Source organism: Halichoerus grypus, chromosome 8 (genome assembly GCF_964656455.1).
Source record: "Halichoerus grypus chromosome 8, mHalGry1.hap1.1, whole genome shotgun sequence".
NCBI lineage: Eukaryota > Metazoa > Chordata > Mammalia > Carnivora > Phocidae > Halichoerus > Halichoerus grypus.
The window spans coordinates 51,016,277-51,032,684 of NC_135719.1; positions in this window are offsets into that span (position 1 = coordinate 51,016,277).

Consider the following 16,408-nt stretch of genomic DNA (forward strand, 5'->3'; position numbering starts at 1 on the left):
CCCGCAGCAGCCTCCGGGCCCGGCCCCAGGCCTGCGTGTTCCCCGCACCCGCCCCGTGTACTTCCCCCGCAGCTCTCAGCTTGCCAGGTGTCATCTGGGTGCTCCCTCTCTGGAGGAGGGAAGGGAGAGTTGAGAGGAAGACCTGGGGACCCCTCCTGAGACTTTCCTGCTGGTGCGGGTCAGGATGTCTGGGAATGTCTTCTGTGTGCCCTTCTCCCCAGGGGAGGGACAGTCAAAGACTTTAGGGACACAGGACCTAGTTGGCTTAGTTGTGCATGTGCCTGTGTGTGGTGGTATGGCAAAGGGTAGGCTGTGTGCTGGTGTGTAGGTGGGTGGGTGGGAGTTTAAGGAGAAAGAACTTTGAGCTTAGACTCAGGCACCATGGTTTTCAGTCTCTATCACCCGCAGCTGTGTGACCTTGACAAGTAACTTGGCTTCAGTATCTTTTTAAATCCAGGGGGTAGATGATCCCTGAGGTGCCTCCAGATCTAACTCTTTGTCATTATTCTTGCACTGATTTTAGGGAGTCGGCCTCTTTCCATGTTTAGGTGCTCAGATACCAGGTTGCCAAAACGCTGGCCAAGTGTTATCCCAGCTAAGTCATTGTATCCACAGCCATAGCTCCGAGGAGGGATCAGGTCCAGCTGTGTATAGTGAGCTCTGCTTGGAGGCAGGAGGATTTCCCTTCCATCTCTCACTCCTCCCAGCCCCCAAGAGGGAAAACCCTATTCTTTTCAGGGCTTTGGTGGGAGGGGAAGAAAGGGGGCTGTCCTGGGGCCGTCTGACACTGGCGAGGCAGAGTTGGTGAGGGTCTTGTTAACAGTCTCCGCAGAGTAATTCACAACCTGTACTACATGGATACCGAATATTCCCCAGACGGTTTCTGAGCAGATTAGGCAGGCCAAACAACTTGTAAGTCCTTCAGAGAATGATCAAGTTCCTCTCCAGGATTTTATCAGGTTTCTTCCACTAACCCAACTGCCCAGGCGGGAAAAAATACCCTGACCTAATGATCAGAACATTAGACCTGTGTGCATAGGAGCTGCCTGGCACGGAAATTCACCAAGACCCTGTAATCACCCTATGTCAACCCAGCCACTGGAGCACAGAAAAGGTTGAAGGCCTTTGGGCAATAGACAGATGCATGGACCACAGGGAGCTGACTCCCTAGCTTGGAGCTCAGCACAGGGGGCAAGAGTAGGGACTCAGGAATTAGACTGCAGATTCCAAACCTGGCCTGACTACCTCCTTGCAGTGTGGCCTTAGTCAGGTTACAACCCCTTTAAGCCCCCGTTTTCTCTTCTGTAAAAGTAGGTGTACAAAGTCTTCCTTCTTAGCGTTGTCACAAGGATGAAAATGAGATAAAGAGTGAAAGGCATTTGTCTAGCACATAGCAAAGTGCTCGGTCGATAGTGGCTGTTTGGGTGGCAGAAGGCAAATCATTTCTCCTCTCTGGGACTCAATTTTCTCATCTATGAACCCAGGCAACCAAACTAAGGAAACTCCTGGAGAGATCATATATTACGGACTTTCCTCCACTGTGCCTGATAGAGCAGAGGATCTCGTTAAAGGTTCCTTAAATGTCTGGTGCTACAGATAATTCATTAAACACACTGTTGGTGAGCACCTCCAATATTCTAGGCAGGCACTAAGCTCTGGGATTCCAAAATGAGTAAGACATGTTCATGCCCTCCAGGTGTTCAGCATGAGCAGGGGTAGAAGAATTCAGAGGAGGAAGACCTAGAAATGACCACAGGTCATAGCAGACAGAAAAAAACTTTTCTGAAAAGTGGTGGTTTTCATTTTTTAAATTATTTTATTTTATTTATTCTAAAGATTTTATTTATTTGACAGAGAGAGCATAAGTAGGCAGAGAGGCAGGCACAGGGAGAAGGAGAAGCAGGCTCCCCACTGAGCAGGGAGCCCAATGCGGGGCTTGATCCCAGGACCCCAGGATCATGACCTGAGCCGAAGGCAGACGCTTAACCGACTGAGCCACCCAGGCGCCCCTAAAGTGGTGGTTTTTTTAACTGATTTTAGAGGGGCGCCTGGGTGGCTCAGCCGGTTAGGCATCTGCCTTTGGCTCGGGTCATGATCTCAGGGTCCTGGGATCAAGCCCCGCATTGGGCTCCCTGCTCAGTGGGGAGCCTGCTTCTCCTTCTCCCTCTGCCGCTCCCCCTGCTTGTGCTCTTTCGCTCTCGCTCTCAAATAAATAAATAAAATCTTAAAAAAAAAAAACCAAACTGATTTTAGAGGAAGGGTAGTAGTTAAAGAGAAGGGTATTGTATGAGCCGAGAGAAAAACAAGGAACGTTTGACGGTGGTTGGACAGTAGTTTTATTTGGAGGGTGAACTGGGACATGAGACTGGAAAGATAGATGGGGGGCATATGGGACTTGAATTTCAGGATTCACATATTCAGGTCTTCTTGTGTGGGTTGAAGCCAATCACTTCTGTTCCCCTCCCTGCACCTCCCACCTAAGTCTATGTGCAGAGGAGGAAGACTGGGGTGTCCAAGTGTGGAAATAGAGCCACACAGAGCCAATTTTTTAAAATCCCATAGTACCACATCATTATCCCTAGACTGATGGGTTAACATAGCAGGTCCCTGGGCTCAGTAATTTCCATTTCACCACTGTTGAGAGTTTGCTCCATAAACAGCCTGACAGCCAGACCCCACCCAGCTTGATGGACTGCACATCCATGACCTCTCTGTCATCAAGAGCGAGGACAAGCAAACAGCATGACTTAACTCAAACAATATCTTCCATACTGGACAGGTCTCCTGGTGGCTGGAGAGGATCAAAAGGGCTGGGCTGGACGGCCACGTGCTACAGTGTATATCCCTGTTCCCAGCTGATTGGCCATGACTCAAGGACAGATCCATAGGCTAACCAGGGACCTAGGTTGCAGCCTGTCAGACAGAGGGACTGGGATACTCAGCTTCTCTCTCACTGCACTTTGAATGAAGGAACATGGAAAATGTGAATCATTAGCTGTGTCTGCTGAAACAAAAGGGGTTTGCAGTCTTGGGCTAGAGATGTCTTAAATGAGGGTGATTAAGGCTATTTATGCATATTTGGGCTTTCTCTCCAATCAGGGTCTTGGTAGGATTACACATCCCCACCCAGCTAAGTTAGTTGTGGTCAGTGATTTGTTTTGGCCAAGGAAATGTGAGCAGAAGTGACATATGGTGGACACTTTAAGACCACATGCCTCCTCATGTTCCTTTTTCAAGACTGTCACTGCTCTGGCATTCTGGGTTCCCAAGTAGCTATGATAAGAGGAATTCCCCCTCTCCCCAACTAACCCTTGGTGGACATGTAGCCAGAGTGAGATATAAACCTTTGCTATTTTAGGCCACTGAGGTTGGGGGTTACTGAAGCATAACTAGCTTTCCTTGACTAATACACTGCAATAGGCCATGCATCCTCTAAGTTATGAGGAAGCAGAGAAATTTGGTTATGGAGAAAGAATGGAACAGACTTATCAAGATAAACAGAAAGACCATGGAGAGAAAGAGACTGGGAGAGTGTGATCATATTTCAGTTCCAAGGGTCCTTGTAATAACTCTCTTTCCTGGGGTAACATGAGAGAGTCTGTGTTCTTTGAAAGTGAAAAGCTGACCAAATCATGCTGGTGTAGAAGCCTGCACACCTTTGGCCCCGAGCTTCTGTATGGACACTAAGAACATCCGTGGAATTTCCAGATTTCTCCAGGGCTTGGTATCAGTCATTTCTCAATAAATGTTTGCTGAATGATGGTTTATTGGCTGTTAGTCATACGAATAAGTAGGAGAAACAATACCGGGAAGGAAAGATAACAAAACTAGGAGTGAAAGATTTATTTCCATTGAAAATATGGACTCCGTGGTTTATTTTCTGAATAATAAATATAAGTATTGTGATAGGGTAGGACAAACATCCCTCAAATATTTATTGAACACCTTTGGTGTGCAAAGCATTTAACTAGAGTTTATGAGGTCAGGGAAGGTGGATTAGAGACATGGATCTTTTCCTCCAGGAAAATATGTATGTTGCAGATAAAACCCTCTCTCTGGGGGTCATTTATTTGTGTATTTCCAACAGTGTTATGACCATTGTCCCAAATGCTGTCTGGGCCCCCCTGTAGCTATGAGGATCACATATCTCAGGTTTTCTCGGAGAGCTTTAATATTAAATAGACTGTCCCTTTACCCCCATAAGAGCACTCTTACTTGCCACACGACATTTCCCAATATTTGGTTAGAAAAGAGAGTTAACATAAGGAAAGCTTGCTACCAGGGACACCTTTAACATGAACACTTACTTGAATATGTACATGAGGGTTTGTTTGTCTAAAAACATAAAGCAAAAACCAAAACCTCATTTTACCTGATAGTCACACCTTGTTTCAAAGCAATAGCTCTGTGTATGGTGACTGCCCCAGAGTCAACAGTGCTGACTCAAGCAATTAAGGGAAAGTGAAGAATCTATAATTAAATCGAGAGACAATTGCTTCTTCTACTGGGTTTTGGAATGCAGCGTGTTATTATGCTCATGGCTCATTGTCTCATGGAACAAGATACAGCATCTCATGGAACAAGATACAGCGTGTCTTCCTCATCCACAGGGGAGTTTTCTTTCTCATGGGCTTGGGATGCCACCACCACCAAGGACCCAAGGAAAATAGGCTCTGCTTCCGGGAAGGGTTCGGAGCTCTGAGAAAAGTCTTTAGGCCCTGTGGATGCTTCCTTCCTTCATTGTTGAGTGACTCACGGCTGGTCCCGACTCTGCGGAGAGGCCCCCCAGTGCAGGTGCTACCTGGACGGTTTGCACAGGCAAAATGGTTCTCCCAGTACAAAAAAAGGCCTATGGCTTTTCCTGCCTTACATCTTCTCTTCTTACAACAGCACCAACTATGTGAAGGATTGCTCAAGCCTGACTTGTGGAATTTAGCAGCCTCAAGAATGTCTGTATGTACAGTTTATTCATGTTTATTATCTCCTCCTTGCAGCTTATGACAGCATCAGGATGAGGACTATTATTCCCACTCTACAGATTAGAATATCAAGGGCAGTGCAGGATCACTGAGCTGGGAGGTGGCAGTGCAGGGACAAGAACATGGATGTCCCGGCTCCCAGCAATGGTGCTCTTTCCTGTAGAAATGGTGCTGGGCCCCCCTGTAGCTATGAGGATCCCTGCCCCAGCCCACAACACATTACAAGGTGAAGAGGAGAGAACAGAGGGCCACCAGAGGTCATTTCTACATATGAACGTGGTTGACAGGGGACAGTAGTGAGGCTGGGACCGAAAGGGTGTGTTATCTTGTATGGGCCCAGCTCCGTACTGCGGCCCCAGCCCCTAGACCCCACCCTGGGCTGTTGGGAGAACCTGGGCCCAGGAGACCTTTCTCTCCTCTCACACTGATGGCTCAAGATGGGACAGGAAGGACATCTTCATGAAGAGAGAAAGGCAGGCACATTAAATTTGTTCTTAGTAGCTTCAGGGGAGAGTTCGAGGTGATGGCTAGAAATCTACACCTGCTTTTCTCAAAACCCATGGGTTGGCAAAGGAACGAGCCACCAATCAATCCAAGGAGTACGTTTGAGGGGAAACGAAGACATAATATGTGGTCAGGATAGCAGCTAGTGCTTCCTCAAGACTCCAGCTGTGCTGAATGAAAGTGTCCACAGACTTTGCAGTCCAGAGACTCGAGCCAGCCTCAGGGGCCACATTTCAGCTTTGGAATGGTTTTAATCATCACTTCCCAGCAAACCCCGCATTCTTTTCGTATTGGATGCCACCTGTTCATTTTTATATTTTTATACTTGGTTCTCAAGTTTCCACTGATGTCCTTAACAGGAACATATGTGAGAGTGACCTTTGCAGCTTCCCGAGTGGCGGGCAGAACTCCACTCTTACCCTGCATACCATGAAATCAGATGCAAAAGGGCCCGTGGAGGTGGGTAAGCCAGAGCCCCCCGCTCTAGCTGACATCTAGCTGCCACTCCTCCAGGCTCTCGGAAGGCGGCTGTGTTAGGCGTGCTCCGACTTGGGATTTCTAAAACTTTTGTTCCTGTGACTTTGCCATACTCACGGCCAACAGCTTAATTTTCAGTTGAGATTATTTGGTTTGGAGGCCTACAGGTAGGCCCAGGTGACTGAAAAGAAGCAGTGAACTTCGGTGTTTTTGTAAAGACCCTTTCTTGGCTGACTAGCAAAATCCTTCTCCCCAAGCACTTTCTGCTGGGACCCTGGTTTCTCCTTAAGAGAGCCTGTTTTCCTGATTTAATAGAAATTGCTATTCTTCAGTAGAAATGCTTCTTTGAGTGTATGTTCTCCAGAGAACCATTTCCACCTCAATAACTTCACTGGAGGAAAGAACCAGACCTTTCTGTCTGCTCGAGGTGGAGGAGACTCTGTTCTTTTTCTGAGGTGCTGCTGCTTGAGGAAGGAGTTCCCGGCTGGAGGCAGGGTTCCAGAAGAGGCTGGTTATTTTTAGCATGGCCTTCTTCCCTTCCCAGCACCTGCCGTGATCTGTAACCCAAGGGGCTACTTAAATGCTAGCAAGATGACTGAGGACAGGGCAGCCTGAGCTAATGTCCTAAAATACCACCCAAGGGAGGCTTTTCTTGCAAGAGCCAGATCATTTCTAGCTCTGTTCCTTTTCTTGTTCCTCCCCCAAACTGTGGGGCTCTTACATCCTGGCCGAGATGTGTGACTTCTGCCTTGGGAAGAGGTTGGAGAAAACCACTAGATCTGTCTACCTCGATGGCAGCCAGTTTAGTTACAATGATTCTACTCTTGGCTCTCATCTTCAGTTTTTTTGTCTCTACTGTTTATGCCGGACAGAAGCAACAAGAGGCTCTCAACACATATTTCCCTGAAGCAAAATCCTCTTTTGATATCCATGAAAATATGTGAAGATGAGAGACAAAGTCCAGCCAATGCTCTATATCAGATGATGATGATGGGGATGCAAACATCTTTCTCATTGCAGATATAACTCATTGAATTCACTATCCCCTGAAGATGGTGCAAGCTGGAAATAGAAATATGTTCTCAAGGAGCCTGATAAGTTTGTGGAGGACAGATGCATCATGGGTCATGAAGGACAATGAGAAAGTCGTAGGAGGTCTCTAATCCTGGAGTTTGACATCAGCCCATGTTATCCACCACATTCCTCAGGGCCTGTCATATGTGCAGGACTGTGCTGATAAATTCTAGGGCTAGCCCGTGGGGAAGTTCTTATGTGCATCTGCGACGTCTCAGGCTCCTCTAAATTCTCCCAAATGCCATGGAAGGCTTGGTTATGAAGTCAGGAGCTTATTTCCAAAGGAAATGAACCAGAACTTAAATATTTAAATGGGTTTTGTCCCCTGTAAAGTGGTCAGTTTTAAGTTATTTGGCTGAAAAATGTAAGCAGTGAATCATACATACAGTGATACAATTTAGTAAAAAATGATAGGTATACTTTATATAATATATATGTATAATATATATGGGTACATATACAAACATAGAATAATTGGAAAGTTGCCTATCAATCTGTTAACTGAATTCATTTCCTCTGAGGAGTTGGGGGGGATAGGATTGAAAATGGTGGTCAAAAGTATAGCCATATATTTAAGGTTTCATTTTTATAAGTGGAATATTTTTATGAATTATATAATTAAAGTGTTAACAATCTCTTATTTTCCCTTTACCATTCTTTCAAAATATATATATACTTGAGTATATTATGGAAAATTCTGGAGGGTTTATAATCGCCTGAGGGTCTTAGAAGAAGGAATGGGAGCCGAAGCCACACAGCAATTAACAATCAATTAAAAAATAAAGTGGCACCTAACTGATTTTAAGTGCCTGTTATTTGTCAGGCATTACACTGGGCACCAGAAATTAAAAATGAACAACCCAGCATTCTGACCTTCCTCAAGATCTTTTATTTCTAAGTCGCTGCTTGTGGCAAACTCAAATTTCAAGCAATTCACTGGAACTCCCGTTAGTACTATTTTACAAGCCCCCCAATAAAATTAGTTTCATTACTCTATCATCTTGTGTTTGGACCCAAAGCAATATGCCCTCGGCTTGATCACATCAAATTTGCCGCACCTGGTTCTTGATGACTTAGGAATGTTTCCAAAATGCAACCTACCTTCAAAGGATCAAGATCTGTCTCACTAGGCAAAGTCAAAAGAATGTGCTACAGAGCCTCAGGGAATAGAGGCGCCAAACGTGGAGCTCGAAAATACTTCTGGAAAAGATTCAAATAAAAGAACATATGCACACTATTGACTATAGTTTCTTGGATGATGGGATTATGAGACATTTCTGAAATACTTTCTGTACTTTCCAAAGTTTAAAAAATGAGTATGGGGGCGCCTGCCTGGCTCAGTCGGTAGAGCATGTCATTCTTGATCTCAGGGTCGTGAAGTCGAGCCCCGTGGTGGGGGTAGAGATTACTTAAAAAAAGCAAAAAACAAGTATGTTTAACTTTTATAATAATGATAAATCAATGAATGTTAAGAAGCTCCTTTAACCATCAGCAACAATGCTTTATATGTAAATATGAGGCCTCCTCAAGGAACAGTTTTGAGAGTGCTTATAATTCTAAATTGCCTATTAGGTTACTCGTCATATTCTGCATGTTTCCTATTTCACAATCGTGGGCTATTTGTGTACTTGTCTTAATGCCTCTCCTAGCAGGAACGCTCCTTGAGTACTATCCCTCTCCCCCCAAGCACCCAGCTTAGGACTTCCACTGAGTAGTAAGACAAGTAATTATAGCAGCAGACTCTCCCTAATCCAGGCCTGAACAAGGCTAGAACTTGAACCCATTTCAGACAGGCACCAGAATTCCCTTCCTTGACTGCTAGACTGCATTATGCCTCCTAATATTTGCTGGGAATAGGCCCGCAATGTATGTTTATCGAGTGAATGAATATTCCACATGTGCATTAAAAAAGTGCAGTCCCAAATCTTGCAGTTACACATCATTCACAGCAACAGGAAAGCCCACAGCCAGTATCTTCTCAGCTAAGAGAGAAAGTCAAGCTCCCCGTAGTTTGTTTTTACCTCTGCTGACTCTCTGTCAGCCTTGACGTCTGAGCAAAGGATGGTGAGCTCATGGCTGGGAAGGATGTGCTTCTCCCAGGTGTGTGGTTAGCGGGGAAGCTGTTGCCCATGTCCTTCTCTTCTCAGTCATCCACCAAATGCTTCCAAGGCATGAGTGCTGGTGGTGGCTCTCTGGGTCCCTCCATTCCAGGGAATCCATGGTGGGTTTGCTCCTTGGCATGATCATTTCTTCTTGGTGCTTGCTGAGCCAGTGGGCCTGGGTGCCCTGGTATTGCTAGAGACAAATAAAGCTGAGAAGAGCCCAGTCACTGAGCACACCTGATCTAGTGCAAGGCCAGGCCACACACGAGCCCTCCTGTCCAACCCAACAGCCTAGGTGGTCCAGTTAAGAGGTCAACACAAGGATGTAGACCGCCACGTTTGGGGGAAAAATGCCTTCTTGGGCTTTGGAGTCACCCAGGTAAGAGTCTGAATAGGGATGAAGGTCCTTAATCTCTCCCAGCCTCAGTTTCTCTTGCAAACCAGAGACAAAAATACCCACCTCATAAAATTGTTAGGAGGAGTAAGTGTGAGAACAGAACTACTGTGTCTGTTGTTTCCCTTCCAACTTTCACATAGGGAAAAATGACCAGCAAATTAATGATTTCCTATTTACCCCTTGAAACAAACAAGCTCACTGGTCTTGCTCTCAGATGTGCCTTCAGTATAAACCACTGATAAAGGAAACTGAGTATTTCTTATATTTTACATGGAGAAGTCAAGTGTACAAACCTCTGTTTATACCTTTTTGGGAGCTGGGAATTATTCTTTTAAAAAAATATTTGGAATTAGACCAACCTGATTTTGCCACTTACTAGCTTTTGACCTTAATCAAGTCTCACTAAAACCTCTCTGTGCCTCAGTCTCCTCATCTGAAAAATGAGGATACATAATGATACTCACTTCATCAGATTGTTGTGATAATTGAGCTATTTAATGAATGTAAACCACAAGTGCCTACCATGTAGAAAGATTCGATAAGTACCACTTTTATAATTATTTTGAATTTATCAAAAGGTCCAAGGCATGTGAACATACATGCTCACACACCTATGTGTGTTTGTTGGTCTGTGTATAAAACATTAGCCCAAACATATTGTTATCACACCATTTGGGGTTGGCTGTTTAGCAATCATCTCTTCTCCACCCCAAACTCTTCTCAAAACAAGACTGCTCTTCTGTGACTTGGACTTCTGATGCCTATGCCCTTCCGGACCACTTAGGTTAGTCATTTTAACCAGATATCACTTGTGTGAAATGCTAGGGAGGTGGCTCCTTGAAGTCCTGCCAGAACTGTATCAGGTTGGCTCTGGGGGCAAGTCAAGACCTGACCCTTATTTGTTTTATTTTTTAAATTTTTTATTGACATGTACCATACATACTGAGATGTGCATATATCATAAACATACAGCTCACTGAGTTCTCACAAACTCAACAGACCTGTGTAACCAGCATCCAGATTGAGCATCAGAACATTCCAGAAGCCCCTGTGCTCCTTCCATATACTATCTCTGTAAGGGTAACCACTATCCTAATTGTTTCCTGGTTTTGAACTTCATGTAAATCTGGCTCCTGATTTTGAACAGCTCAGTGTCTATTTGTTTTCTTTTTTTTTTAAGATTTTATTTATTTATTTATTTATTTGAGAGAGCGAGAATGAGAGAGAGAGAGAGAGAGCACATGAGAGGGGGGAGGGTCAGACGGAGAAGCAGACTCCCTGCCGAGCAGGGAGCCCGACGTGGGACTCGATCCCGGGACTCCAGGATCATGACCTGAGCCGAAGGCAGTCGCTTAAGCAACTGAGCCACCCAGGCGCCCCAGTGTCTATTTGTTTCTACCCAAAATCTACACTGTGATTAGGTTTCCACCTGTTTTTGATGATTAATTCAAGTGTCAGCAAACTTTTATTCAGCAGCAACTACATGCAAGACACTGTGTTAATTAACTAAAGCAATGAGGCAAAAGAAGCTCAGTGTCTTTGGTGAGTGATTTTTGCAATCTTCCTCACACAGGGCCACCTCCCTGAGTTGTTTCTCTTTAGAATGAGGTGCAAGTTCCCCATACTCTGCTCTCTTGTCTGGTTCCCACTCTGTGTTCTATCCATGGAAGTGAGTCTTCCTTGGTGAAGGTCCCAAAGGAAACTTACCAGTGTATCTGATTTCCAACTCCAGAATTCCAGGACGAGTATCTGACTGGCCTGGCTTGGCCCACTCTTGGTCATATCAACTGTGGCTAGAGGGTTAGGGACACAGGGTGCTAAAGGGCTGTGGACCACCCCCTCCCCCGAAAAGAGGGAGTGCTGCTGAGGAAGGAGGAGGGGCTTGGCTTGGAGGTTCTCAGCAAGGACCATGGTCCAAACTGTCTCCTTCCAGCTCTGATAGTCTATGATTTCTTTTCCTTCTCATATACCGATCCTTGACCCAAAGTCTAAACTGATTTATTCATTTTCTTTACCAAATTTGAACTGAAGCACTTCAGAGATAACAATGCTCATGGAGGACTAAGGCTCTCCGAACTCCCATTTGAGGGAGGCTTTCTGGCTCTGACGCAGCGGCCAGCCACTCAGGATGGTGGCCCTTTCATCTTGCTTTGAGGATCAGCTGTGGTTTTATAGACACACATGCTCTGCAGTCTCTCTTTGGTTTGGGGCGGAGATGGGGGAGTGGGGGGAGGAGTCTTCTATCACAGCCAGACCTGGCCCCTAAAAGCTAATTTCCCAGATACAGGGACCACCAACTGTTTATGATGATGATTATTATTGCAGAGCATTGGAATTCCTGCCCAGATGCCAAAAGTCACCCATGTGGAGGAGTGTTTGCAAAGGTGTCCTGAATCCTGCATAACCTCGTGGTCAGAGTGAGGTGGTCTATGCCGAGTCTATGGTTCCAGCTCTGCTCATATCATGTGTGGAACAGAGACGGAGGCAGGGAACTGTGCTCAGTTTGCTTTACAGACATGAGCCCATTTAATCCTTGCTGCAAATCCAAGAGGGAGACACTATTCCTACCCCTCATTTTTATGAATGTGCAAGCTGGGGCAGAGAGTGGTTAAGCACACAAGTAAAGCCTATTATCATTTACAAAATGTTTTCCTCCTGATGATCTCATTTCATCCTCAAGAAACCCCATTTTATGGATGAACTTCTTTTAGCTCAGTTTCCCGATTATGCACTGGTCATATGTGGCAGAGGTGGGACACAGATTCAGAGCTCTGACTTCAATCCCCTAAGGCAGATGATCCACAAATGACTGTAAGAACCAGCAGATGGTGAAGCATGCCTTCAAATGATCCAGGTGAAACTCTGGGGTTTCAGAGACTGGTGAGCTCATATACAGATGGAGGAAACTGAGGAAGGATTGAAGGAGAAGGTAATATCTAGACTGAGTTCTTGTCAGTGGGCAGGACATGAGCTTGAGCCTGGGGAGGAGGAGAAATCATGGGAATATTCTTTCTGACAGGTGGTAGCAGATGGGACAGTATGTCATCAACCTACAGGTGGAGGACTGTGATCTCAGAATCCCCTGACCATGTTTCTTCAGTTTCTCTGGGTGCCTGCAGTTAGGGACGGGTTGGGGGCAGGGATGCAGCGCCATATTATTTACAAGTGCTGGGGAGATCCAGCAACTTTCTAAAAGAAAGAACAATAAAACTTTTATAGACTGTTGCAGAGTCAGTTGCACCATAAGGTAGAGGCAGGTTGTGTGTGTATGTGCTGGGACGTTTGCAGGTCAGGGCGGGCGGATGGGGAGCAAGCTGGCGAGGGGTGCGGGGGGGGGGCTCTAACAACTTCTCTGGTCCCATGTTAGTTTCCACCGCCAGAAGCATGGTTTATGGGAGGACAGGATCCCTTTTCTGAGTCTCAGTTTCCTCATCTACAAAATGGGAGGTCATAACACACCATTCAGGATTGCTGCAAGAAACCAATGAGATGTGTCAATTTGTCTTGTGACCTTACTTTCATTGTTATTTTCTTTTTTTTTTTTAAGATTTTATTTATTTATTTGACAGAGAGATAGAGAGAGAGCACAAGTAGGCAGAGAGAGAGGGAGAAGCAGACTCTCCACTGAGCAGGGAGCCTGACGCGGGGCTCGATCCCAGGACCCTGGGATCATGACCTGAGCCGAAGGCAGCCGCTTAACTGACTGAGCCACCCAGGCGCCCCTCATTGTTATTTTCTACAATTATTAAGCTTCATCATTCTCATGGGTGCATACCTTCCCAATTAGAAGATCACAGTCTTTGGGGGTAGGGGCCATGTCATCTTCTTTTAATCTTCCTTAGTGCCTGACAAACACACAACAAATTGTTTCAACAAACAAAATAGACAAATTCTTAGTAAGGTATATTTACTAAGCCAGTCCCTGAGTGTAGTTTTTCTGGAGCCTTACCTGAGTTCTTGAAATTGGAATGAGCCTGGTCTCAGTGAGCTGAAAAAAGCAAGGTGGGACTTCACACAATCTTTCAATCCTCATGGGTAAAGTTGCACTGAGCCCCCTGTTGTGTGCCTGGTCATGGGTGAGTCCTATTACACTGGATCTTCTGCTTTAAAGAGATAGATTATTTTAGAATCAAGAACATGAAAGGTGATGATAAATTAACCATCAAGTTATTGAAAAATGAGGATCTTGTCCTTTCTGTTGGTACAGGCTCATCAGCAGAAGAACAAAGTTAATCCCGCCAACCCCTGAGCCTCACTGTGTAGGGTACCAGCCTTCCTGTTCTTGAGTCCTGCACAACTTGTCCTGGGGTATGGGGTGGAGGGCTGGTAATGGACAGCTCTTTGTGTGTGTGATTGAAAGATCAAGAGGAAAAGCATCAAGCCTTGGGGCTTTTTTGGAAGATATGGGCCCAGCTAGGAGGAAGCCTTGATTGTCTTTGAGGAGACGGGATCAGGCTTGGGGCTTGGGTGGGGAAGAGGATGGGAGACCTTCATTCCTGAGGGTGGCAGGAACCAGAATGGGCTGGTGGATGCTTAAGGACCATGGCCCAAACACCATACCTAGGGAGCTTTGGCTTCTGTCCCAAGGCTGAGCTTGGCATGGTGGTCATGGATATGTTTGTGGAGCAGCCCTCCTTTGAATGGATCCTACAAGCTTGGGCCAGGGATCCTAACTGACCGTGATAGACCACGACTAGAGGACTTGCTTCTATTTTCTCATGGGTCATGAAAGCCCTGGGGAAGGGGCAAGGGAGCCACAAAATATGACCAACATGGGACTTTGCACTGAGGTTGGCTTAATCGGGAATTGGAGCCTGATTTGATGGAATTCAGAAACATTTCAGTAGTAACAGTTCTTATAGCTCAAGCAAGGAACAAAAATTCATGTCAGTTAAGCTAACAATGGTGAACGTTGTATAGAGAAATTGCTATAGAAAAACTCTCCTGGACCTGAACATTGTGTGTTGAGGGTGAGATGGCAGAGGTTGACATGGAAGAGCTCAGCATCAATCTGCATAATCTTTGGGTGATAAACTTTTTTTGGAGAGTTTACTTTTGGGATGAGTGCCTGGAAAATTTGTGTCTTTGATATATTTGAAAAACTAGGAGATGCTACAAAACCACAGGTAGTCTCTGCAGTGTTAGGAGGGAATTTGGATTTGAGCTTGTCATCTCACATTGTGATATTTGTGGTTAGAGTATCCAGCTTTAGGAGAAAGCAAGGATATTTGGGGAAGTGAGGACCTTACTTTGACTACTCTGCATTTTGTTTCCATTCGTTTATCTCCAGAGCTCCTGCACTCAGTCCTTCTTTTGTCAGTGAAGTTTCCTGCCTTGGTTCCCCACCAGAGTCTCACAATCGGGTGTCATCACTAGATTTTCATTGTTTTGGGGACATTGTCTATTGCTCCAGAAGTCCAGGGTCTACAAAAGGGAAAACCGTGAAGGTATGGTTAAAGAGAGACAGCTTCCCCTTTGATCTTGATATGGAAGGACTGTATTACAGCCCCCTATCCCAAATCATGGTGAATTCAGCCAGTTTTGATGGAGGATCAGAGGATGAAATAAGCAAAGTGAATATGGTGGGAGCTCTACTAGCAGGAAGGCAAGATGGTCTGGCTAAGAAGGTCCAAGTGCCAGGTGAGGGGGGAAGGGTGTTCCTTAGAGCAGCAGCTCAAGGATGTTTTGTCAGGTTGAGGATGAAGAATCATAGTGGGAGGAAGTCAAAGCCAAAACCAAGGGTACCATAACAGGTGTTAAATCCAAAAGGTGGCTGAGGTAGAAGAGGCGAAGGAGCAGACAGGTGAGGGAGAGTTAGGGGAAGAAGCTGGGCTGAAGTCAGGACCAGATCTGTGAAGGGAGATGGTGTGCTAGGGTGCCCATGACACTCAGTAGCTGGTTCATTCCCCAGAAGAGAGTGCTGATCCTCAGGGGCCAGAAGCTGAACTTTCACTCTGGTCCCTTGAGAATCTATGGAACTCACCTTCATGCCTATGTGCTTTTCTTAGCCAGCTTGCTGCCTACACTCTGCTCTCTAAATGTTTGAATCCATCTATCTACCTGACCCTCCATCCCAAAGTGACCAGGGAGAAGGCAACACAGAGAGAGCCTAAGAATCCACTTGTCCACCAACCAGTAACAATAACAACAACAACAACAACAACAACAACAAAACCCAAACAGTTTTGATGGAGGATCAGAGGTTGAAATAAGCATTTCAACTCATGGTTTGCTTTATGTCTCCTTGACTGTCTCTACTCTGAGGAAAGAGATCTAGAAATATACATCAGCCAGAGCCCTCTCCCAAACTGCAGATGAATCTGATGTCTGCCTACTCTTCTCTCTTCACTTCACCTGACAGGAGCCTCTTTAACCGTCTCCTCTGAACACTGTACTACATTCTGGGATCAAGATAGATCTTAGATAGGGAGAATGGCAGGGATCTGGAGCTGTAGTTCTGTGGCTCGGTACTGTGTCAGCTTGGTAGCTGTTCCTTTCGTAACCTTGCTACACTCCTCAGCTCTACCTGGACCTGAGCTCCAGGTGTGGGCTTCTGACTGGCTTACCATTTCTACCTTCATTCCCTAAGTCTCTGACTGGGTTCCTCTATCTAGCCCCCCATACCCCACCTCAAAGTCTTGGTCTGAAGTCTTGGCCTGGAGTCTTTGTACCTGTCCTTTGCCCTTCCTTCAAATTATACTTGTCCAATACTTTCCTCCCTTTAATCCAGACTCTCCAGCCTGGATCTGCCTGAATGTTGTGTTCTGGTGAGCCACCAGGATGTCCTCTGGTTACCCTTAAACTACCCTTAGGCCAGCCCACCTCTCTGGACTTCCAGGATTACTTATCACCGAGACTATCCTTGAACACCTTCC